The sequence below is a fragment of the Triturus cristatus genome, chromosome 1_1 (assembly GCF_964204655.1).
Source record: "Triturus cristatus chromosome 1_1, aTriCri1.1, whole genome shotgun sequence".
NCBI classification, from domain to species: Eukaryota; Metazoa; Chordata; class Amphibia; order Caudata; family Salamandridae; genus Triturus; species Triturus cristatus.
Window position 1 is genome coordinate 1,186,837,498 of NC_140579.1, and position 27,820 is coordinate 1,186,865,317.

Consider the following 27,820-nt stretch of genomic DNA (forward strand, 5'->3'; position numbering starts at 1 on the left):
TGTGTCCTGAGTCCTGAATGGCAGTCACCCCAAGTCCGTGGCAGCGACCACAGCACCACACTCCCTTCGATCACTGAGGCATATTTCGATATGCAAGGCCAGCGACACGTAGTCCCACTAACCCTCTTTAACACAAGCTGATCCCACATGTGTAACTATGTCCTGAATGGCAGTGACCCCAAGTCCGTGGCAGCAACCACAGCAGCATACTCTCTTTGATCAGTTAGACATATTTCCATATGCAACGGCGGCGACACGTGGTGCCAATAACTCTGTTCAACACAAGCCGATCCCACATGTGTAACTGTGTCCTGAGTCCTGAATGGCAGTGACCCCAACTCCGTACCACCACACTCCCTTTGATCAGTGAGGGGTATTTCCATATGCAACTACAGACTCCAGTAGACAAGTAAGTATCACAGTCCTACACCCTACATATTATCCTTTTAGTATCCTTGCTTCCAGAACTTTTTTTATATCAGTTATAGCTTTACTACAATGACCAAATTAATCTACAAATGAAAACTAAAAACGGACTAGCAGTCTACACTGCAGGTAGTACAGATCGCAATTCCATTTTTAAATGCTAATTTCTAACAACAAGATTGTACTCCGAAAATACAACACTTCATCAGTGTATTCTGTACTTATTTAATCTTTTCATCATACGCCTACACTGCACTCACTAGGGCTCCCAATGGAAATTATTTCTTCATTCATTAACTACAGAGTCCACTAGGCAACTAACTATTACAGGCCTCAAATCTACATAATATCCTTGAACATTTTTTATATCAGTTATACCTTTAGTACAATCACCAAATTCATTTTCAAGTACAAACGACACTCAGCAGTCTACACTGCGGGCAGCAGACCTCGCAATTTGAATTTTGGACACGTGGTGCCAACTAACACTGTCCAACACAAGCCGATCCCACATGTGTAACTGTGTCCTGAGTCCTGAATGGCAGTGACCCCAAGTCAATGACAGCCACCACAGCAGCAAACTCTTTTTGATCAGTCAGACATATTTCCATATGCAGTGACCCAAAACTTCATGGCAGCGACCACACCACCACACTCCCTTCGATTAGTGAGGAGTATTTTCATATTGAAGGCTGGCGACAAGTGGTGCCACTGAAACTGCACTACGGAGGCCGGTGACGCCACCAACATATGCACTTGGCTGTGGGCCCTTGCTCTGGCCTATACTACGATCAGCAGGCCTCACAATTCAGATAGAGTCGTGATTCCACATGATGCAGTCCTATAGCCAAGACACATTGCTACCAGTGCGGCCCGTCCACACCAAGCATCATCACAGGCACACTCTCAATACTTCTGGCCCCACTAACCCTCTTTAACAGAAGCCGATCCCACATGTGTAACTGTGTCCTGAATGGCAGTGAGCCCAAGTCAGAGGCAGCAACCACACAACATACTCCCTTTGATTTGTGAGGCATATTTCGATATGCAAGGCTGGCGACACCTAGTCCCACTAACCCTCTTTAACACAAGCCAATCCCACATGTGTAACTGTGTCCTGAGTCCTGAATGGCAGTCACCCCAAGTCCGTGGCAGCGACCACAGCACCAGACTCCCTCTGATCAGTGAGGCATATTTCCATATGCAAGGCCAACAGCACGTCGTGCCACTAACCCTCTTTATCAAAAACCAATCCCACATGTGTAACTATGTCCTGAATCCTGAATGGCAGTCACCCCAACTTCGTGCCAGCGACCACAGCACCAGACTCCCTTCAGTCTTATTTGTAGTTCTTTTCTTTAAATATTTTTTTTTATATGTAAATCTATACATGTCTAAGACTCTTCTTTGTCCAACCGCACAGGGATACTTACGGGCCCAAGAAGGTTGTTGGGGGTATGATGGTAATGTGGGAAGAGGGTGCGTTACCTGCTGATATGGGGAGAGGCAGCGTCAAAGGGGTATCTATCACAGAAAGAACTCCGATATGTTTTCACAAATACCTCGGACAAATGCCAGCTGACGGCCTGAATCACAAAATGATTTTTCAATACTTATGTAGTGTGAGTTATGAACAGTTCGCACCCAGGCTCGCAAAGGGACAACTGCGGCCCGTCCACTCCACTCACAGACGCAGTACTACAAGCCGTGCGTGCCATTGTAGCTATCCCTGCCCTGTTCCGTCGAATGCCACGCCACGCCACTCAGATTAAGTTCCGACGATGGCCCCAAATAGCTACCTGTCGCAGGAGTACTCGCTGTTGGTGTGTAGGTCAGTGGTCTAGTTCTCTACATCTCCCGCCCACTCCCTGAGTGCAGGTTTGCACACACACCACACCCGTCCGGGACATGCGTCACAGGCCATGAGACTACGCAAATATAATAGATCAACAACGTCACATCCTTTATTGTCGGTGCTGACTAGATGCCGGACGCTCCACATGTCTCAACCATAAAGAGTCTTGCAAATCTTGCACAGAAGGTTTCTCGCACCCTAATCTGTATAGCCCTCAGTGGCCTACCACCCCCTTGGTGCGGACTTCAGAGGCACAGGGTTAGTGCCACCCAAAGCTCATATGGCCATCAGGGGCCTACCACCACATGGCACGAACTTAACTTCCACAGGCTTAGCGGCCCCAAAAGCTGATGTGGTCTCCCCCATTGATGACTCAGGACTCAACGACATGTGTGAGATCTGCCGCGCCGTGGAGAAGATGATGTGGTCTCAGTCATTCATGACTCAGGACTCAGCGACATCTGTGCGATCCGCCAAGCACCTGATGTGGTCTCTGCCATTCATTCCTCAGGACTCTGACATATCTGGGATGAGTTTTGACGGGCATGTGGAGTGCCCACTGCTGCACACTCCGGTGGCACCAGGTCATTATTTTCTCATGGATGCGCAGGGGCAGTAGTGTCTCTCTCTCTCTCTTTCTCTCTCTCTCTCTCTCTCTTCCTTCTATCTTTCTAACTCTCTCTCTCCCTTTCTCACTCCCTTTCTTTCCTTCCCTCTTTTTCTCTCTAGCTTTTTTTCCTTCTCATTTTTCTCTAGGTCTCTCTCTTTTGATATGCACATTACACACGTCCTTATTCTGTGCTTTATTTTCCAGGCTCTGTCGTCCACATCCATGGTCCCCACAGCAGTGTTCCACCTTGTTATTTCATATTTCTTTTCATAAATTGTGTTTATTACATTATCTTTGATATATGTTAATAAAAAATTAATGTTTGGAAAAAAAATTAATAACGTTTCTGGTTGTTTTCTTAACTGCTGTGTAACTCTTTCGTGTTCTTATTACTGTTATTTGATGAAGTCCACCATGGCCTTAAATTTTGGAGGACTTATCGCGGGAATACTGGTGATGTCTGCAGTTTCCACCAACTTCTGAATAGTGTGTTAGATTTATCTCAACTTTACTTCCATTAAAGTGCTGATAATGAAATGCAGACTAGCCGTTCCCGTGCAAAAAGACACGAGGTGCACCTTTGCGATTTATTCTACATACTAAAATCCTGTATTGAATTGCACTGACATAGTCGCTGCACTCACAGTGTAAACACAAAATCATTTACGAAACCTCATTGTATTTATATTGATTGGAAATCAGGCGTCAGGTGCTGGATCTTGACGAGATACACTGCCGAGTTCGTATATTGTCCTGCACAAGCAAAAAATCACATCACAACTTTCACACCACCTGCAATGCAAAACAAATTCCGGCGATTAGCCATGTTAGCACCAGGGATTTTACACCTGCTTTCTGATTGTATTGGGCAGGACGACTACCTGCACCACGAAAGAGAACACAGCCAAGAGCCACACCAGAACACCCACAGGTGACATAGAATAAATTAGCATGATACAGGGATACCCATGAGGGCCACAATACTCTTCGGAACAACTCCAGGACCGCCAACGCCCCTCCAAACCCGCATCTGAGCAAGTGTGTCCCTCTGGTCATTGTGTTAGCATGATGGCCACCAGCCCTGCAACATCACAGTGTGCTATCACCTCAGCGTTGGCAGTGAACCTGGACATGTAGCTACATACGCATGCTCCTGCCATGCACAACCGGCGCGTGCTGGTCCGGAGTACACAGGTCAGCGCAGGGGTGTGCCTATCCGACAACGGGAACGGGGTTTCTCGGACAACTCTGTGTACAGGAAGTGCGGTAAGTGTGTCTGTGTTCTGGTGTGGCCTGCCAAAAGGGCCGCAGCAGTCGATGTTGTAAAGAGGCATGCACCACCTCCAAACGGCACTGTGATGGTGTAGTTGGAATGCAGCAGCACATGCACAAATAGGCATTACAATGGTGTGCTGTACGAGTGCATGAGATACAACAGCGGACCGTACAAAAGTGTGGGAGCTCGTGGGAGGGAGGAGCAGCTGTTTGCAACGTAACAGACAGTGAACTCGCCCATGTGCCACGTGCTGGGCATCTCATCCAGGATGACCACGGTCGCAGACATCCCACAACACCAACAACCCGCCTTTGTACACATCCTCTATGAATGCAGCGTGGTTTTCACTTCTATGCTCGTTCACTTGTGTGATGTTGGCGAATTGTGTGACTTGTGCTCCTTGTTGGTGTATTTCATTTTGGCCATTGTTTGTCTATACTTGTGCAATACTTAATTTTGCATGTCTGCCATTCTGCCCATCTCCCCTGTCCCCCCACTCCCTGCTTCTTCCTCTTCCTGGTGCTGTTCTGTCTATAATTTTGTTGCTCCACACATAAATACATGTAAAGAACAAATTAGAATAGTTACTTGATTCTTTTAGGTTTCAAAACTTATCTCTTGTTTTTTTTTTAAATTTTCCATATAAACAGTTTTTTTTAACATTCAACAACACATAGAAGTCCGAAGTGCAACGTATTCTATCAACACACTTTCTAGAACATTCTACAACACGTGCAGGTTAAAAGTTCATCAATCTTTTTAAACTTAATATTTTTTTGCCACATTTTCTCGAACATTTAACGGCACGTGCAGGTCAAACGTTCACGATTGTTTTAAGTTCGAACAGTGCCTTCCAAATGCAAGTAGCAGGTGTGGTTGAGTTGACAACTTTTATCCTATGATATGTACTCCACGTTGAAACTGCTTTTTCTTAACCAATCACAAAGATGCTTTTCCACAAAGCAAATGTGCGCCCTACTTTTAAAAAAAATGCTTTTCGTCTCCCAATCAAGTATCGTTTTGTATGGCAATAAAAAGTAGTTCCCCATCTTTAAACATATCTCTTATTCTACCAAGGAACTGCATGAGCTACAGACATCTTTCCATACCTTCCAGCCATACCTTGAAAATGCTAGTGTGGATCGTAGGACATAGCTATATTTTCTGGTGCAAGAGGTATGCAGAACAGAGACGTATTGACTTAGACCTAGCCTGGACATTAAATGGTTAGCACAGAGAGGACTGAAGTGGCACCAATTGTTGCCTTTGGTTAAAACCTGTTTGCATCTCCAACACTCTGACCTCATGATTGTGCACTGTGGTGGAAATGACCTAGGTACATTGACTGGGGTAGGTTTGGAAATGCTTATGAAGGACACCTTTGGACAATTGATGTTACTTTTCCCTCAAACTGTCTTTGTATATTCCAATATATGCCAAAGACAGAAGTGGAAATGGTCAAAACAATTTTGTCCTCAGATTGAAAAATCTAGGAAGAAACTCAACAAAGCTGTGTCTGCAGACCTCAGAGACCACAAAATGGGGTCCATCTACAAAAACAACATGTGTTTTGAAATGGCTGATATCTACAGAAGTGATGGAGTACACTTCACAGATCACAGAAATCGAGTTTTCCTGAATAACTTGAAGCTGTGCATCCGCACTTATATGTAGCTCCAACTAATCAATACAAGGGCTCTTTTTAGAGCCACCCTATAACTGACAACCTAGGACCGCTATTTTAGGGCCAGGTAACGGCAACTCCTGCACCCTCGCCAAAATGTATTCTCCACACAGCTGTGACGCAGCGGCCAGACCAACTGACTTTGCAGCACAGAGCTCTCGCTTTGATCACCACTTCTACTCCCCCATAGGGGTGAGTAGTTTGGGCTTTACAAATACCGTATTGATTTACCTTCGCACTCCCTGTACAACACCACCTAAGCACCATATACAAGTTGGACAAGTGTGGCACAGCACCCAGAGCACATGACTTCACAGCATAGCAAACACTGGCTCACGGTTTCATACCCGAGTCCAGCAGCAGCTCAATTTAGCAGCATGACACTCTAGGAAATAGGGGTCAGTAGTTCACCAGCTTTACCCCGAGTCCGTCAGCAGCTCAGCTTACGCTCCCAGTACCATCAGACCCGTAGGAGTGAGTAGTCAGCACTTTACAAATACCGAATTGATTTGATACGCACTAATTTACCTTCGCACTCCCTGTATAACACCCCCTAAGCACCATACACAAGTTACAATCTTCAAAACAAAAGTTCCTTCGAGTAGGTATAACTACATGCTGACACTACTTGACAGATGTGGCACAGCGGCCAGAGCACATGACTTCACAGCATATGACACACTGTTTGGACTCACGCTTTCTTCGCCGAGTCCGGCAGCAGCTCAGCCTAGCACCATGAGACTGTACACAATACCGAACATATTTTCTGTACCCCAGGACTTTCAGACCAGTACGGGTCAGTAGTTCGTCCTAGTAGGTATAAACACATGCTGACACTACTTCCACAGGTGTAGTGCAGCGCCCACGGCACATGACTTCACAGTATAAGACACACAATTTGGGCTCACGCTTTAATCCCCGACCCCGCACCAGCTCACCTTAGCAGCATCAGACTCTAGTCAATACCTCACTTAATTTCCATAGCCCAGCACTTTCACACCGCTAGGGGTGAATACTTCGTTTCACACCCCTTCTATAGCACTCCCTAAACACCCCACAGAGGTTACAGTGCTCCTACCCTCCTCTTTCGCCCTTTTTTCCCCTTACTCGCTTCAACAGAATCACAAAATGGCGGGCCAACACTTCCTAATTGCAACCGCTAGCAGCCAATAAGCAGCAAGCTCGTGACGCCTCAGCCAATCAGATGGCAGAATTCCCAAATATCGATATCTGTAAATTTTGATATTTCTCAAGAACTACTGAACGGATTTACACCAAATAAACAAAAGCGTGCTTTCTAGACCAAGACCCTTCTCCCTGCCAAATGTTGGGTAATTCCGTTCACCCGTTCGACCTGTAGCCTTGTCTAAAACATTGAGAAAACACGTTTTGGGACCCACCTTTTTTTCTCGGCCCCCCCTTGATGAATCACCCCCCAAACTTCCCACATAGGAGCGGATATGAAGAAAGAACTAGTTTAGAAAATTTCATGAAGATTCATCAAACAACGCCAAAGTTATAAGCAAAACAAAAAATGCTCTTCCTATGGAAACTTGGTCCTAACTATAACTACCTACTGGCGACCTCCAGTAGGTAATACATACATACATATATATATATTCACTGAAAAAACCATAGGTTTCAGGGGTGTTATAGTTAGCTGGACTTTTCACTTGTACAAAACCATTGAAATTCCCCCGTTATAGTTAGTTCAGCTAACTATAACTCGCGCGCCCGCAATGCACTGCTGATGACGTCACATATTACATCACTCATGACATGGTCAGTGACATCACTCATGACATCACTGATGACATCTCAAATGACATCACTGATGACATCATCCAGTGAATGTGTGTTATTCTGAAAATTAAATATGTTTTATATATGTATATCTCAAGGTCGATGGAAGAATAAATGGGTATATAAGTGTCTAAATGGATGATTTGTTTTTGAAAAATTGATTGTGTAACTGACTGATTAAGTGTATCATAGTGAATACATGGCTTAGTGAGTAATGTTTAAATATGTAAATATCTGTATCAGTCTCTCACTTTGTGTATAAGTGGCTGCATGGGTTGGTGAGTAGCTACATGGGTGTCTATATAGGTTATTAGTTGGTTTTTTGAGTATCAGTCTGAGTGTCTGCATGGTTCGGTGGGGGGTATTACGTAGTGCATAGGTGCATGAATGAGTGATTCACTGTTTGTATGTGTTGAACACAGTATGTGTGCAGGACTGTATGGGTGGATGAGTGTGTGTATGGGTGTGTTAGTGAGTGAATGACTGTCTCAATAGTGTCTTTATGAGTAACTACATATGTTTTAAACTAGTATATGTGACTATTGGTGTATATATGTGAGTATATGTGAGAGTGAGAGATTGAAAGAGTTCCTGTATGAATAAGTATGTGTTTCTATAAGTGATTGTTTAAAAGACTAAGTATGTGTAAGTTTCCGTAGAAGTAAGTGTGGTGGTGTGTGTATAACTGTATATGCAAGTAAATGTATGTTTGATTCTTTATTAGCATGAGTGACTATGTGTGTGAGTAACTCTATGGATGAGTGGCATTGTGTAACAGGATGTATAGGTGTATGAGTACATATGATGAGTGAGTACATGTATGAGTGACTGTATTGGACTGTTGGTGAATGAGTGGATGTGTATGTGGATCTTAGAATTACTGAAGAGGTTGTTGTAACTGGTATTGGTATGTCCATTGTTTTGAAAATTTTAGTCTCTATTTTTGAATGTGTGTATCAAAGGTTATATTAGGGTGAGAGGAGGTCTGCCACTCTATCACAAGGATGATGTCATCAGTGATGTCATTTGAGATGTCATCAGTGATGTCATGAGTGATGTCACTGACCATGTCATGAGTGATGTAATATGTGACGTCATCAGCAGTGCATTGCGGGCGCGCGAGTTATAGTTAGCTGAACTAACTATAACGGGGGAATTTCAATGGTTTTGTACAAGTGAAAAGTCCAGCTAACTATAACACCCCTGAAACCTATGGTTTTTTCAGTGAATTTCTGAGGTTTTTTAAATGCTAATTCCTAACTATAACGTGCCTGAAACCTATGGTTTTTTCTGTTAATTTCAAAGGTTTTTTAAAATCTAATTTCTAACTATGCCTACAGAGATAGGACATGTGAAGAAAGAAGAAAAAATGCACAGAAAGAAACAAAAGAAGTGCAGAAAGAAGCAACAGAAGTCCTCAAATACGAAGATAAGTGCAGGAAGAAGGATAACGTGCAGAAAGAACAAAAATAAGAGCAGAAAGAAGCCTTGTTGCAAAATCATCCTGTACCCTCAACTTTTTCAGACGGATACTGGTGGTAACTGAGTCTGACTAACCAGTCCTAGAGCCAGTGCTATGTTAAAAGACACTTAGAATACAGCGAAAACACCTACATACACTAGGGAACATTATGCGTTGGGGTCCCCCTGTGATTAGCCTTACCTCCTCTATAAGCCCCTAGTATATAATAGGGCATGGGGATTAAAACTACCTCTTAAAACAGGCCACGGGGCGTTTTTGCACACGTTAACTCAGGCCCCGTCCCCTCCTTTCACCATTGTGTAAACACGCCCTGTGTCCGTTTTTAGTTGGGAGATTAAGTTCATTTGAATCCTGAGGGTCCCTAGGGTCCAACTAGCCCACTAGGTACCTCCAGTAAGTGCCACAGAGCTGCGTTGCAGAGAGGTGTAAAAAGTGACACAGCCTGGACCACCTCTCTGCAATGCAGCTCAGTGGCGCTTACTGGAAGCACTTGGTGGGCTAGTTAGCCCCCAGGGGCCCTCAGTATTGAAGGGAAATTATATCCCCAATTTAAAACGTGCCATGGTGCGTGTTTGCACACGTCACCTCAGGCCCCGTCCCCTCCCTTCACCACTGTTTAAACGCGCCCTGTGGCTGTTCTAAGTTGAGAGATTAAGTCCCCTTGAATCCTAAGGGTCCCTAGGGTCACACTAGACCACTAGGTACCTCCAGTAAGCGCCACAGAGCTGCGTTGCAGAGAGGTGTAAAAAGGGGCTTGGCCTCAGAACACCTGTCTGCAGCGCAGCTCTCTGGCGCATACTGGAGATGCCTGTTGGGGGCGCGTTTGCAGAGTGCTGCACGGAGGGGGCATGGCCTCCGGCACGATGCCAGTCTTTTATTTAGTTTATTTTTTTAAGAAGGGGGGCTGTGTGGTTCCCCTTCTTATTCTAATTTATTGGCCCTGATGACCCCATCCCCCAGGGCCTGTCTCCTAATTATATTTTTTTGACCCCAATCCCCAGGGCCGGCCACTGTTTTTTATTATTTTTAAAAAATATATATTTATAGACACACCTAGAACATGCTGGACAAACCGTACGTACCTATCACCATGACGATTTGCGTGATATTCATTAAAAGGCGACTATGCATGCAATTAATCCACGTGGAATGTATTTACACCACTAGTGAAGCTCTGACATGTCTGATGCTCTACCGTGCCTAATCCCGGTAGACACCCTTGTCGTTTATTTATACAAACATGGGTAGCTATTGACGGGCACATTTAATACACATGCACACCAAGCCATTCAAAGGGGATTCGACAAAAATTTGACCAAAACTATGCAAGAAACCCCCCTCACGGTTAATAAAACACACATCCACTGCCGGATGTGTAATACTTTTTATTTTACTCTCTGGAAAGGGGACGAACATCACTTGCGAGTCACAGCGCGCTCCTGACAGAGCCCAATGCTGTGTTACACCCACCATTGCCTGCCGAGTACCACACACCTCTGTGTTGTATTCCACTAGCTAGTGCATATGCTATGACACTCTCTAGCCCATGTGCACTGTAACACCACCCCGTGAATATGTCATGCCACACTTGTCTTCGCACGGGTTATATTGCCCCATCAAACGTGCCTTCCTCGATGCCTATGTTATAACGCACAGTGCTATGCCATACATATTACAATTTGGGATCCATATCTTTGTCACAGTGCATGTGCAACGTTACACTCCCCAGCACATATTTTATATTACAACTTTAGAGACTAGTTAGGTTACACAACACTGCCCTGTGCATATTACACTCCAAGGCGCATATCGCATAGCACGCGCTAGTGCCTGTGCTATCTTGCGCTCTCCAATGAATCTGTCATTGCGCACAATGTATTGCATATTATATTTCACGCCTGGTTCATCTTATATCACACTTTTTGGTGCATAGTTTATACCATACACTATATCTAGTTTTCATTTTCAATCGTGCTCTCAGGACTATGTTCTATATAACACTGTGTTCACCTACCCTTTTCACGGGCATTACATTTTGCGATAGGGGGTGGAGGGTCAGGGGGTGTTTTTGCCAAGTGAGCCCGGAGTCACAGTCACTAACGTCTTCTTCTTCCTGAATAAAAGTGAGATTATGCTGCATACTTGTTCATATTTTAAGTAGTTTGCACAGACAAAATGTTTTAAAAACAATAACGTTTCTAATACCCGCCTTCTCTGAACAGTTAGCTTGCTGCCCCATCCCCCTCCTCCCTATCCTCTGTTGTGTGAATCCATGGACTAGCCTCCTCCCTCCTGCCATGCATGGTCTGATGTGCTGCCACTGCCCTCAATTTAGTATGATGTACCAGTCCACTCCTCCTGCCCTCCATTGCCCAATTCTATGCCCCATCATTGACCTCCTGCTTAAACTCTGTGCTTAGCTTGCTGCCCCTATTCTCCTTCCCCCTGCCCTCCGATGTCTTTGTGCATGCCCCTGCTCCATCCTTTTTGCCCACCATGTCCCATGGACCTGCCACTCCTATCTACTCTGAGTGTTCTGTTGAGCTGCCACTCCCCTCCCACCTGCCTAGCATTGTCAGATGACTGTAACCTGTCCCTGCCACCTCCACCCTGCCTGTCCACATGCCATGCCTCTATCCTCTTCCTCCTGTCCTACATGGTCCATTGTACTGCCACACCCTTCTGCCCTCCCTGGTCTGTTGTGCTGCAACTGCTCCTCCTGCCTGCCCCGTGTGGTCTGTTGTGAGGCCCCTTCCCCTGAACTTTCTTGTCTGTGCACAGGTCCTAACCCTCCCTTCTATCCTCCATCGTCCTTTGTGCATGCCCCTGCACCCTCCTCCTTGCCCATCATAGCCATTGTGCTGCCACTAACCCTCCCACTTGCCATGCATGGTCTTCTGTGCTGCCATGGCCCCTCCCACCTTCCCTGTGTGGTCAGTTAGCTGCCCCTGACCCCCTCCCACCTTCCCTCCATGGTCTGTGTGTATGCCATCACAGTCTCACTGTTGCTCTTCATGTTGTGTCTTGCTTCTAGTGCCCATCCTGCCTGACCTCCATGGCTATCTTGCTGCTCCTGCCCTGCCCCCTTGCCCCCAGCCCTCTGTTTACATGTGCAGACCCCTACTCCCTCCCTCCTGGCTTGTCTGTTCCATTGTAATGCCCCTGATCCGTCCCTCCTGCCCTTTATGGTCTGTTATGCTGCAGCCTTCTCTCCTGTCTGTCCATTATGGTCAGCTAGCTACCATTGCCTCTTGCCCCTCTGTTCTCTGTTGTCCATGTGCATGGTCCTGTCCCCTCCCTCTTGCTTTCTATGGATTGTTGTGCTGCACTCCCGTCCTGCATGCCCTGTGTGGTGTATTGTGCTGCTGCAAACCCTGATGCCTGCCCTGCAGGGTCAGTTTGGTGCACCTCTCCATGTCTCTCCTGTCCTCTGTTATCCAAGTCCATGTCCCTATCCCATTTCCTTCCATGATCCAATGTACCATACTTGCGAACATTTTGAACTTGGTAAGAGGGAGATTTTGAAAAAAAACTGGGGTATTGATTTTCCCCTTTGAGTTACATTGAAAAAGAGGATATTGTAGACAGGAGACAGATCAAATAAAGCCCATTTGAGCTTAAAAACATTGGACGTTTCCTGGCTGAATCGGGTCTGTTGGCATGTATGGTTGTACTACCATTGCCTCTTCCTTCTGCCCACAATGGTCTATTACATTGCCACAGCCTTGAAGGAGGGTAGATTTTGTATCACAGGGGGCCCCTGGCCCGTTCTGTCCACACCTGAAGTATGAGACCCTTGTCCTTGCCCTGCCAGCCGCATTTGTAGGCCGTATTAAATTGACCAGCGGGTCCTGTGTTGCTATATAATTATCCTGAGACATCCTTACCACTCAGCCAGCATAAAACCCCTGTGTAGGCCCTTCTGTTCAATATGTAGGCCTCTTTGTTAAATTGACCATAGCGCTGCAATTTTAGTGTATAGCAGTCTGAAGGCAGGTCTGCGAGGCCTTCTGCTCCAAACTAGTAGCCCCCACCCTACCCGAGTGCTCCGTGCTCGGTATCAAAGTTCAACATCCCCCTGAAGCTGTCGACATACAGTAGGCTGCATCCTGGACTGGTACTTGCTTCCTGGGCAGGTTTCCCGCTTTTAAGGAAGTGGCAACCGCAGAGCATCAAGTTAGGAGAACTGAGGAGATTTTATACATGAATATATTGAATTCCTGTACAATACCCATTATTTTCTGCTTGCTCTATGGAACTTACGATAAGCGATTGGCCTGAGAGACTGACCTTTTCACCCAGTCCATTGTCAGCATTAAGTGGGTAAATGACGAAATGTCTGGTAAAATCTGCAGACGAAGCTTTTGGGTAGCATACGTAGGTAGATGTAGCGTGCAAAGGAGCCCACAAAATGATATAAAAAGGGATCACCCACAGATATCAACGGACAACCTCGCCGTCTGTATGTAGGTTAACAGGCTGTGCGGGAGCTCTTGTCTTCCTTTGCTTAAAATGTCTTGCTCTGCTTTGCTTGAAGTATCTTATTCTATTTTACCTATATGAAATGTCATGTTATGTTTAACCATTGTTCTCTTTACTTTTGCATTTAAAAGATGTTGTATTGTAATTGCAGGAATGCTTGCTCTAAGAGTAAATGTGAGTGTTCCTAGGTAACATTTTCCTTGGTGTAACTTGTTTCTCATGATGCATTTATAGATGTGTTTTCTCTCTCTCTCTGTCAGTCCATTAATAGAGATACAGAGAATATCATGACAGCTGTATGATTATCTGGATTCTGTATTTTGTACTTTATGTCTCTATTCTGCGGTTTCTTTAAAGTTGCATCTTCTCATTAAACTGCCATTGTATTCTGCCTCCAATTCCATGTCTCATATGTCTGTTTTCTTCATTTTTGGAGCAAGCATTCCTAGGCACCCCGGCTCAAATTAAGGTGCCCCTTTTGTCCCTGACTCACTCTCCTGCTCAGTTCTGTGGTGGCTCCCGGGGCTCTGGGGACCGCCCCTAGCTTCCTTGACCCGTAATAGATCTTCCCTCCAACAGCCTCTCTTGCAAGTCCTGTATTGTTGGTTTATTGCCCCTGCCCCCCTTTCCACTGCCCTCCATAGTCTGTTGTGCTTCCACGGCCCTTCCTGCCTGCTCAGTGTGGTTAAATTGTTGCCTTTGCACCCTCCTACCTGGCTTCAATTTTCAGAGTCCGTGCCCCTGGCCTCTGCCTCTCAACAGTATCCTAATGAACAACTAGATTGCTAACATTCTATATTTATTACAAAAGTGTGGAACGCCTGACATCATCTTGATGTAATCAAAACTGTAATACCTAGAGCATTCCTTTAGAAATTACATATATGAGAGGGTCTTATTGGCATCAAAATTATGGTTAGTGCTCTAAAAGACTAAAATAAGGACATATTTTCTGAGTTTTCAAATAGCGACAAAGCACTTTTAAATTATTTGTTATCTTTATGTTTTTTTATCTAGTTGACAACTTGATTAAATGTTGCACTTAGGGGAGAGGATGTGGTGTTACTTCCAGAACTGCAGACTTTGCAACTGGGGAACCAGGTTGAAGTTTCTGCTTCAGCTCGACATTCTGTGATTCTGGTCAAATCACTTAGTCTCCCCATGTCTACAACCAAAATGAATTTGTTCTTGTGTGATGTAACCAATGCTCATGTAAAGCACTCCAATACCTGACAAGTCTGCACTATATAACACTGCAAAAACACAAAATAATAAGTGTTTTGCACACTTCTGTCATTGGGCTATATTTGGGCTATATCTGGGTGATTTTGGGCTACATTTGGGCTCTTTTGTCTCCGGTGGCCATCTTGGGAGATTTATTTGTTATGAAGTTTCCTAATTTCCTCATGTACTGCAGTCTCCTCAGTCGGAAATGCTTTCAGTTTTTTACTTTGATTCCATCATGAAGGTATTCAGATATGTCACACATTTGCCATAAATTCTGAATGTTAGCACTCTAGTTGCTCATTAGATCACTGTAGTAAAACTACTGTTCACCATGGAAGTCTGCTCCTGGTATTAAAAGTGCATGTTTCAGTCTGCATGTCAGAATTTTTTAATGAAATAGAAGAGGATTTGAGAAGTCACTCAAAATGTGCCCTCATTTTCTTTCTTCAGCATTAATCATAATTTCTATGGCAAAATGAACCCCCTCATTGTGTTCCTTTTTAAATTAAATGTTTTAAGTGTTACCAGTTTATTCCAATCAAGATGGTTTCAGGTGTGCCATACTTTTGTCATAATGAAGACAGTAAGTGCTCTAGTTGTTTTTAAGAACATTCTTGGACATTCTGTCATTGGGCTATACTTGGGCTACATCTGGGTGATATTTGGGCTACATTTGGGCTCTTTTGTCTCTGGTGGCCATCTTGGGAGACTTATTTGTTATGAAGTTTCCTAATTTCCTCATTTACTGCAGTCTCCTCAGTAGGAAATACTTTCAGTTTTTTACTTTGATTCCATCAAGAAGGCATTCAAATGTGTCACACATTTGCCATAAAATCAGAATGTTAGCACTCTTTTTGCTCATTAGATCACTGTAGTAAAGCTACTGCTCACCAGGGAAAACTGCTGCTGGTATTGAAAGTGCATGTTTCAGTCTGCATGTCAGAATTTTTTAATGAAATAGAAGAGGATTTGAGAAGTCACTCAAAATGTGCCCTAATTTTTCTTTCTGCAGCACTAATCATACTTTTTATGGAAAAATGAACCCCCTCATTTTGTTCCTTTTTAAATTAAATGTTTTAAGAGTTACCACTTTAATCCAAGCAAGATGGCTTCAGGTGTGCCATACATTTATCATAAGTAGGACGGTTAGCGCTCTAGTAGTTCTTTGGAACACTCTGGAAAGCTGCAGTAGAACACAAAGGAATCAACTGACAGTCTCTGCCCTTGTTGGATGTACATGTTTTACTGAGAATGTCAGACTTCATTCTCACATGACTGAGAAAGATAATGTGAATTTACAGAAAATAAGCTCTCAGTTTAGCTTATAGATCACCTTCCAAACCTCTGTGGTAAAAGCATGAGAAAATATTTTTCTCTCAATCATGATATCCCAGCAGAAGGCTTTTTCACATGGTGAAATCACCTTAGAACATACCACAATTCCTAAAATGAGTATGGTACCATCAACAAATGATTTATAATGTAACTAAAGTCTTAAAACCTTTTATTAACTGCAATGCTTTTTAATGAGGTGCTATCATGTATATTGGTCCCAAGATGGCTGCCAACACTTCTTGGATGAAGTGCTTACAGCCAATCAGATCTCAGGATGAGATGTGTGGTTAGGCTCCGCCCACATATATATATTGATTTAAATGCTATTTTCTCAGGAACTACTGAACAGATTTACACCAGACCTACAAAAGGCACTTCCTTGACCTGAGGACTACCTCTCTGCCAAATTTCAAGTAACTCTGTTCAGCCGTTCGGGCTGTAGCTGTGTCTAAAGGTCCTATGGAAAAATGCATGGGAAAAACGCGTTTTGGGACCCCCCTTTTTTCTCAGCCCCCGCTTGACGAATCCCCCCGAGACTTTCAGGGTAGGAGCGGAGCGTAGCGCCCCACCTATTTTGAAAATTTCGCGAGGATTCATCGACCGGCGCCAAAGTTATTCCAAATAGAATGTTGCGGATTTCCTATGGAAACAGGGTCCTAACTATAACTATCTACTGGCGACCGCCAGTAGATAATATATATACACACACACACATACATATATATATATATATATATATATATACCCACACACATATATATATGCACATTGGGATGTGTAGTATGCCAACACAGGTCACATGACTTTTTGAATTTAAACAGTTGCATTCAGCATTGTAAGGATAATCACCTGTAAACAAGTCTTGAAATAGACGAAACGCATCAGGGTATGAGCATGCAGCCAGTAAGATCTGATAATAAATGCTCAGATATATTTAGAAATCGGGCTCTGCACTTTGTTCTTCTGGATTGAAATGACAGGTTCTCCATTTCTGTTGCTCCAAGTACCCAACGTACAAGGAGCACTCGTGCGGAAATATGCTCCTAAAGAGCCTTTATGGTATACAGTCCACCAGTACAACGATAACTATAAGCAGTTCAATGTGCCATGGATGCCTGACGCATTTTGAAGTGTCCCCACTTCTCTTCAGATGCTTTGGCAATTGAAGGCGCATAGGACACCGCCCTCATCATTTAAATGCTCCAATGCATGCCCTGAAAGGGACGCTCTGCCGTGACTAGCAGAGCATTATGGGCCTTGTAGTGTCCTTTATCTCCAAATAGAGCGCGCGATGTTGCTGCTGAGAGAGATAGAGATATATATATATATATATTCACTTAAAAAACCATAGGTTTCACACAGGTTATAGTTAGGTGGATCTTTCACTCGTAAAAAACCAATGAAATTCCCCCGTTATAGTTAGTTCAGATAACTATAACTCGCGCGCCTGCAATCCACTGCTCAGGATGTCACATATTACATCACTCATGACATGGTCAGTGGCATCACTCATGACATCACTGATGACATCATCCTTGTGATAGAGTGGCGGTCGCGCGAGTTATAGTTATCTGAACTAACTATAACGGGGGAATTTCATTGGGTTTTTACGAGTGAAATATCCACCTAACTATAACCTGTGTGAAACCTATGGTTTTTTAAGTGAATTTGTACGTTTTTTTAAATGCTAAGTTATGTATTTATTAATTTTTTATTTTTTTTCAAGGCTTTTCACCGTGCGTGAGCTTTGGGCGCTGGGTGCGCTGTGCGCACCGTGCGCGCACCCCGCGATTTAAAAAAAAAAAAAAAATACAATGTTTTTTTTCCCCTTGGGGTCCTTCTGTGACCCCCTGACAAAGGCTAGGGAGTCAGGAACTCTCTTCCCTGCCCCCTTTTCATGTTTTCCACCTTTTTTCCCCCTTTCCTTTTCAGTGCGAGACACAAAATGGCGGCCGACACTTCCTGATTTCGACCGATTCGAATGTTTACCGACATCTAACAACCAATCAGAATTACGCTCGCGTACGGCACCGTGCGCGCACAGTGCGCGTGTATAGATATTTATATGCTTTTAAATGCTCTTTTCTCAGTAAATACTGAACAGATTGACACCAGACCTGCAAAAGGCACTTCCCTGACCTGAGGACTACCTCTCTGCCAAATTTCAAGTAAATCTGTTCAGCCGCTCGGGCTGTACCTTCGACTAAATGTCCTGTGGAAAAATGCATGGGGAAAACGCGTTTTGGGACCCCCATTTTTTCCTCGGCCCCCGCTTGACGAATCACCCCGAGACTTTCAGGGTAGGAGCTGAGCGGAGCGCCCCATTTGTTTTGAAAATTTCGCGAGGATTCGTTAACCGGCACCAAAGTTATTCAAAATAGAATTTTCAGATTTCCTATGGAAACACGGTCCTAACTATAACTATCTACTGGCGACCGCCAGTAGATTTTATATATATATATATATATATATATATATATATATATATATTACCCTCTGGTTTTGTGGCTTTCTGGCGTGGTTCCTAACTGCCGATGGTGCAGGATAGAGGCATACCACGAATGCCTATTTTAACTTCAAAGCAATTTTCCCCATATCAAGAGAAGACCTGCACTCGATCCTGTAGTGACCTTTTATTATTCATAGACCGCTTTTTGTTTCAAATGGAATAAAACAGGAACGCATTTCGGCTGAACCTAGAGTCTTTGTCAACCTTGAGGTAAAATAACTGTTTCTCAATTTATAAATGCTCTCCACAGGTGAGGCCAGTCACATAAACATAGAAGAGATACTCCTATTCTTGTAGTTTTTCTTCATAGTCTTTTCATATATTTAAAAATGTTTTCCTTTTTTGTAAGGCACTCACTTGCAATAAAGTGCAATTAAAACCAACCAATTTCCTTTACAGTCATTTTTAATATCAAACCTTCCAGCATTTAAAAAAGCCATAAATCTCTCTTTTTGCTGGCTTAGCGAGCGCTATGCTTTCCTTTATGTATTCTTATGTGTCTTCCTGGCTCCTTTCACCCAACAAAGTATCATCGCTGGCAGTCCATTTAAATATTTCAACATTTCTTTTCGAACTATGAATCAGTGCGTGTGCATCATTTTCAAACTGTTTACTGTCTGCCTCTCGTCTTATTTAAAAAACAAAGCTTTTACTTGGCCTGTGCTCTTTACAATAGTGCACTGCAGCTCTCACCTTAATCGCTTAGTTTTCGTTACTGCTGGAACTTTTTTTGGAACAAAGCTGTAAGTGAATAATAAAAGGTCACTACAGGATCGAGTGCTGGTCTTCTCTTGATATGGGGAAAATAGCTTTGATATGTACATATTTGTGTGTGTGTGTATATATGTATGTATGTATATATTACCTACTGGCGGTCGCCAGTAGGTAGTTATAGTTAGGACCTAGTTACTGTAGGAAAATGGCAACATTCTATTTGCAATAACTTTGGCGCTGATTGATGAATCTTCGTGAAATTTTCAAAACAAATTCTTTGTTGATATCAGTTCCTATGTTGAAAGTTTGGGGGTGATTCGTCAAGGGGGGGGCCGAGAAAAAAGGGGGTCCCAAACCGTGTTTTTTCAATGTTAATTTCCATAGGAAACTTTAGACAAGGCTACAGGTCGAACGGGTGACCGGAATTTCCCCAAATTTGGCAGGGAGAAGGGTCTTGGTCTAGAAAGCATGCTTTTGTTTATTTGGTGTAAATCCGTTTAGTAGTTTTGGAGAAATATCAAAATTTACAGATATCGATATTTGGGAATTCTGCCATCTGATTGGCTGAGGCGTTACGAGCACGAGCTTGCTGCTGATTGGCTGCGAGCGCTGCAAGCGTTTGCAACTAGGAAGTGTTGGCCGCCATTTTGTGATTCCGTTGCAGCGAGTAAGGGGAAACAAGGGCAAAAAAAGTGGGAAATAGGAGGGTAGGAGCACTGTAACCTCTGTGGGGTGTTTAGGGTGTGCTATAGCGGGGTTGCGAAGTAAACGAATCATACCTACCGGTGTGAAAGTGCTAGGCTACGAAAATTAAGTGAGGTATTGCCTAGAGTGTGATGCTGCTAAGGTGAGGTGGTGCGGGACTCGGGGATTAGAGCGCAAGTCTAAATTGTGTGTCTTATGCTGTGAAGTCACGTGTCGTGGCCGCTGCAGTACAGTTGTGGAAGTAGCGTCAGCATGTGTTTATAACTACTAGGACGAACTACTGACCCGTACTGGTCTGAAAGTTCTGGGGTACGGAAAATATGTGAGGTAGTGTGTAGAGTCTCATGCTGCGCTGCTGAGCTGCTGCCGGACTCGGGGATGAAAGCGTGAGCCCATACTGTCATATGCTGTGAAGTCATGTGCTCTGGCTGCTGTGCCACATCTGTGCAAGTAGTATCAGCATGTAGTTATAGCTACTTGGAGGAACTTTTGTTTCGTACATTGTAACTTGTGTATGGTGCTTAGGGGGTGTTATTTAGGGAGCGCGAAGGTAAATTCATATGTATGAAATTAATTTGGTATTTGGAAAGTGAAAAGCACTGACTCCTACCGGTCTGATGGCGCTGGGGACATAAGGTGAGGTGCTGCTGGAGTTGGGAATAAAGCTGATGAACTACTGACCCCTATTGTGAACTTTTAATGTGCACATGCCGTTGAATGTTCAATAAAATGTTGCAAAAGTATATCGTTAGGTTAAAAAAAAAATGATGAACTTTTAACCTGCAGATGTCGTAGAAGGTTTGAGAAAGTGTGGCGATAAAATAGGTTGAACTTGTGACCTGTATGTGGCGCGGAATAATAAGTAGCTTTTTGGAAGGAAAATTCAAAATTAACCTATGGAGGTAAGTTTTGGAATGTCGTTGAAGGAATGAAGTATTCTGATTTGTTCTTTACATGTATTTATGTGTGGAGCAACAGAGAAATTGTGCCATTTCTGGTTTCATTCTTGATGAAGTCGGAGCTTTACATGTACTATGTGAGAAAGAGAGAATTGTATGCATGCGTGTGTCATTTGAAATCTGGATAACAACTACAAAGGTGAGTTAGAAATGAACAAGGTGTGTTATGTGTCTTATAGTATTGATTAAGTATTTGAGGTGATGTTTTTAATTTTGAAAGTATTTTTTATTTCAAAGTGATATAGTGTTAGTAAAGTGTGGTGTTTGATATTGGTTATGAAATATGCATAAAATATGAGCTGTTGTATAGTATTTTATATATGTTTAGGAATTTTTCACAGAGAAGTGTTGTTTGTCATCTTTATAGGACTGTATTGTTTTGAAAATGAGGTACAGCGTTAATTTGAGTTTGTAATGTATTTGGGGAGATAAAGAAAATGTCGCAACTGATACTTTTTGTGGAAATAGTGGGGCGGGGGGGTGGTGGCAGCAGACGTATGTGTTAATGCAGAAATGTTATGTGGGCAGGTTGTGGTCTTATTTTTGACACTGAGAGATAGGTTTGAATGTAAGTCAGGGTAGGTTGTTGTACAGTGGGGCAGTGTACAGTGTTTGGAGATTACATGGAGAGGAGATGGAGATAGGAAAAGTGATATGTTCCTTTTATATGTACGCATAGTTTGAATCATGTAATCCTAAGTTGAGATAAATATGAATATGGTTTCTGGTTTGCATTTGGGTATAGTGAATAATTTTTGTAGTTTCTGACTAGTGAATAATAAAAAGGTAGATATACTAAAATTTATGGTAGTAAACATATTAATTATTGTCTGTTCTTATGGAATAGAAGTAGTTGGGGAGTGCTTCTTTAGAAGAGATGTTTTATAAATGTGTGAGATAAAAAAAAATGTAAATGTGTGGTATATTTTCTGTATGACTGTTGACTTTAGAGAACTACATGTGATTATAAGTGATACTATTTGTCAGGCTGTGGCGGATATGTGTAGGTGTTGAAGTGGTTCGTGTTTTACTGATGGTGAGCTTCACTATCCCTTTTGAGACACTCGTCAATTTATTCATTCCATTTAATATCTTTATTATAGATATAATAAACGGACTGTATATCAAAAGTTTGGGAATTAGAATTTTGTTTACTTTACCCATACCCTGCTATACACTCTACAGAGTGTTTAAACGACTTTCGTAACATATAGATGTCTAGCTAGTAAAGGTGGTGTAGTTCGACTGGGCCCATTTATAAACCGTGCTATGGGATGGTTTATGTTTTACCTGCCAATTTGCATGTTTGAATACTTTTTGCTGATAATTTTAACAGGTGTCTGCCGGAACACTTAACGTCGTATATGGGTATAGTGGCGCTACTGGGAATGGTGGGGGTTTCTGTTTGATTTCGTACCGTTAAGCAAGGGCGGGGGTGGGTGAGGTGGTTATGTTGCTGATTGAAACACAGAATATAGTAACATGCAGATGTCGAGCTACTAAAGGGGATCTAGTACCACTGGGAGCACTTATAAAGCGCCCTATGGCATGGGATTTTTTTTAGTTGCAAATTTGCATGTTTTAATACGTTTTTCTGATGAGCGTTTCGGGAGACATCTGTTGAAATTAAGCCTCTGTTTGGCTATAGTGGCGCTTCTACGTTTGCTGGGGCTCTTTCTTTTATTGTGTAAAGTTAAGCAAGGGCGGGTGTTGAGGAGGTGTAGTGGTACTGTGACTATTTATAAACCGTCTTATGGTATGGTGTGTGTTTGAGTTGCAAAATTGCAGGTTTTAATAGGTTTTGCTGATGAGCGTTCCGGCAGACACCTGTTGACATTAAGTCTATGTATGGCTATAGTGGCAGTAACGGGAGTGCTGGGGCTCGTTGTTTGATTTCGTAAGGTTAGGCAAGGGATGGATGGGGGTGGGGAAGGTGCGTATGTTGCTGGTTATAAGACGGATATTTGTAACGTGGGCATGTGTAGTTACTAAAGGTAATGTAGTTTCACTGGGCCCATTTATAAACAGTGCTATGGGATGGTTTATGTTTTACCCGCCAATTTGCATGTTTGAATAGTTTTTGCTGATAAGTGTTCTGGTAGACACATGTTAAAATTAAGCCTGTGTATGGGTATAGTGGCGCTACTAGGAATGGGGGGGGTTTCTGTTTGATTTCGTACTGTTAACCAAGGGCGGGGATGGGTGTGGGGAAGGTAGTTATGTTGCTGTTTGAAATACAGAATTTAGTCACATGCAGATGTCGAGCTACTGAAGGTGATGTAGTACCACTGGGAACACTTATAAAGTGCCCAATGGCATGGTATATGTTTTACCAGCAAATTTGTATGTTTTAATACGCTTTGCTCATGAGCGTTCCGGTAGACGGTTGTTGAAATTAAGTTCTTGTATTGGTATAGTGTGTTTACTAGGTTTGGTGTGGCTCTTTCTTTAATTTTGTAACGTTAAGGAAGGATGGGGAAGAGGGTGGTGCAGTGGCAGTGTGCCCATTTATGAATCGCTTTATGGTATGGTATATTTTTTTCTGGCAAATTCCCATGTTTTAATACGTTTTGGTGATGAGTGTTCCAGCAGACAGTTACAGAAATTACACAACATTTCTGTGGATAAGACATCTTCGTGCTGGTAGACACTCTTGTACTGTCGTAGAAGGCTGATAGCGTTGATGGAAAATTATGAAACTTGGTGCCATTGTAGATTTTAATGGAAGGTTACACTGTTTGTTTGTTACTATGGTGTAGTTAGGGTTCTAAGTGGGAGAAAAAAAAGTGGGGGTGCTCTAAAAGGGGGGGGGCAAAGCTCTTAAAGGGGTGTGGGCTATGCAAGTTGGGGCGTGGTCTAAATCAAGATAAGTATCATTGTGTGCTATCATTGTGTGCTTTAGAAAATCCTTTCCAATTATCGTAGGTTCGGAAAAAAACATTGCTTAAAGGATTTCCCTTTCTTCTACCACGTGGGTAACCTAGCGTGATGTCTCCAGTTCTCAGTAGTGAGCAAAATAAGCATGCGTACATCGATGTGCATGCTGTCACTGCAGTGTAATAAAAAATAAAAAAATTGACTATCTTTGAGAGGGCCGAATATAGAGCCTAGTAGAGAGTCATTTGAGGCTGCCTGAAAATAAGTGCCGGTCCCCAGACCCAGCCCAATTCAAGCGCAGTATCCATGCATCCTAAGCACTGCACCATTCAACCATCTTTTAATTGATGCATATATTTTTACATATATATATATATATACATAAATCTGTTTGTCCGCTTATCTTAAGCATCTATGAGCGCACTCGCCTATAGTAAGCACTGTGCCATTCATGCTGCGATATGCCTATATATGCATAGATATATCTGTCCCAGAATCAATCCTAAGCATTTATCAGCCCATCCGTCTATCGTAAGTACTGGTCTTTGCATTCATTCATCCTTCCATACATTGATCTATGTATCTATCCATTGATGCATCTGGCCATGCATCCACTCACCCTTTATTCAACTATACGTTCTTATTACAGTGCATCGTCCGCCCCGATCTTAAATACGACAGATTATACTCATCCAGCTACACTTTTACGGCGTTGAAAAAGCTTGCGAAAAGCATTGATAGGCAAATTTTTTAATAAAGAATAACAAAGCTTTGAGTTACACTTTGTGGAGCATACTTCAACACCCTTCTCTGGTGGTGTTTTAAATAAAGGTACATCTAGCGAAAGAAATGTAAGGGAGCTTTTAAGTGTAATACGTTAATTTAGAAACATAACGTTTTGTGGAGTTGTTTATAAGTACACTGTTTTAAAGTGGCCGTGATTGACAGATACTGAATACCTGTACTTCTTATATTTGAGAAAGTATACCAGGGAGCTAATTTGGGGTGGTGAGAACCTGGAGTTCTATAATTCCATGTGAAGTACAGTATAGGAATATAAAAGTAATTGTAAAGCTTTTATGTTCATATTAAAGAGGGGGTGTGAGAACTTAGTGAGGCAGGCAAAGTGTGTGTTTTTGTAGCACTAAAACAAGACCGTGTGGAAGGTGAGAGCAGGTTCGTGCTGGAGTTGCCTTGTTGTGGTCGTTTGCAGAGGCACAACCAGAGGGAAATTACGGGGGAGCCTAATTCTTTCAGCAATAGGCAGAGTGGGCATGTAGGGGTTGTGAATAGGAGGGAAAAAGAACAGTCTCCTTTACAAAAAAATGATGTTTTGAAGACCGGTGAAGTACTCGGGTGCAGCTCTGTGTGTAGGCCCAGGAAGCTGTGTCAGAGAGTCCGGGGCAATGGGCGTTGCGTGCATGGTGGTCTGTCTGCTAATCACCCTACGATGATGTTGCCGGTGCGTTGCAAAAAGAGAAGGGAAATACTGAGAGAAAATGGCTCTCTTTAAAGGATTTTCCTTCTCCTACAACGCGAGTCACTTAGCATGATGTCTGCACTCCTAAGTAGTGAGCAATGTGCATGCTCTCACAGTGTCACTGCAGTGCAATAAAGAAAAAAACGGATTACGTTTGTGAGGTCGCAAAATAGAGCCCTATAAAGACCCGTTTCGAGGCTCCCAAAACTAAAGTGCTGGTGGTCACATCCCAGACCCCCCTCCAGTTAAAGCCCTGGGTGCAGTGTTATGTTTGTAAAGTTGTTGATAAAATTGTTAGATAATAATTAAAATTTTTATGTATGCTGTTTGGTTGATAATATCATTCTAAGTACATAGATACAAAAAAAATACTATTTATAAAGTTGTATGCGGTGGGTTGCAGAGAAAGTGGTGTGGGGTGGTGGGGTGTGGCGGATGGGTGACAAGTATGAGGTAGTGCAGTTATATATAAATTGTAAAGGAGTATGTAAATAATTAAATAAATACTTGCTGTATGTTCTATGGCACTCCTTGTCATCCTAGTGCTCATCTGCCGTGCTCCATCACGTTGCAGCACTGGGTCTGGAAGTTGTTAGTGGAAGTTTTGCAATTGTATGGTATTATTTTAACATAGTGAAGAAATGTGAAAAATAATTGAATCTATTTTTTGTTTTTCAGAAAATTATTTTGTTTGGATTGAAATTTGGAAATGCCTAGAAGATGTGAAAAAAAAGAAGAGAAGAACAATATATATTTGACGAAAAGGAAAGATCTTGAAGTAGAAAAAAATGCGAGTAGTAGAGAAACTGTTTGTTCGAGTAAAAGCAAAAGACAATTTTTGAAAATAAATTACGAACATTTAATGAGAAAAACATCACACAAAGCAAAAAGAAGAATTTTTCAAGTAAGGTGAAGCAGAGTTCAATTTCAAATACGAGGAAAAGGAAAGATGATAAAGAAATAGTATCTGGTACTCGGAGACCAAAACAATTTCAAGAAATTCGTCAGACTTTTTCAATCTAGAGTGATTCAGAATTTATTCAAAACATGCTGCAAATATAAAAGAAGAATGTTCCAATTCAAAGAGAAGCAGTGTATTGAAAGTATAGTGGATACTGCTTTCAATTTGAAACAGAAGTTGTTCATTTTAATTTTAAAGAGGTTGAAAGTATTGGATAAAATAGTGAAAGTATTGAAAGACAGAAGCAGAAAAAAACACTTGTGAACAGAACAAACTTTTGTAAAATCTTTAGTGGACATTGGAGACATACTTCTAGTACTGAGCCTTTTTTTAATGAGGAAAATTACTTCCAGGAAAATAGTTTATCATTTGCAGTTGATACTGGAGGTTGTTGCTACGACGTTCAGGATGGTGTTTCTCTTCCAAAGAAGGAAATGGTTGGTAAAAGTGCAGAAGACTTAATAGCTGAAGAAGTGCAAGGGAAACGTCCACGAGCTCCTGGGTATAAGTGGAGTTGTAGTAGCATTTGTAGTATTCGACAGGAATCCAATGATAAAATGCGAAATTTGCTACGAGAATATACTCAGAAAAGTATAAAAGAGAAGATTAAGGGGCCGATTCCGATCCTGGAAAAATATTCCCCGTACGAATCGTATCTGGATTTTTTACCGTACGAATCGTACAAGTCCCGTACAAACTGGCAAGTACGATTCGTATGTGAAAAAGTCCATACGAATCGTATTGGGTAAATTCCCCGACACGTCCTCGGGTCGGTAAAGGTGTCCGATACGTCCCCGGACATTTTTACGTACGAATCTGAAAACTTAAGTCCGAGCGCGCAAGTACGATTCATACCGTCCGTCCGATTGTACAACCGTATGGCAAAAAGACCGTCCGGAGCGAACTTCTATAGCAACCATGGCGACGTCCAAACAGGTGCCCGGTACGTGCCGAACACCCCCCCCCAGCCCCCTGTATGTACGCGCCGTCCCCCCCCAGCCCCGCAGATGTATGCGCTGTACCCCCAGCCCCCGTGGATGTACGCGCCGTACCCCCAGCCCCACCGCGGATGTACGCGCCGTACCCCCAGCCCCCCGCGGATGGACGCGCCGTACCCCCACCCCGGTGTGTACGGTGCGGACCCCCACCCGTGTATGTACAGTGTGGACCCCCACCCGTGTATGTACGGTGCGGACCCCCACCCATGTATGTACGGCGCGGACCCCCACCCATGTATGTACGGCGCGGACCCCCACCCATGTATGTACGGTGCGGACCCCCACCCATGTATGTACGGCGCGGACCCCCACCCATGTATGTACGGCGCGGACCCCCACCCATGTATGTACGGCGTGGACCCCCACCCATGTATGTATGGCGCAGACACCCACCCCCGTAGGTACGGCGCGGACCCCCACCCGTGTATGTACGGCA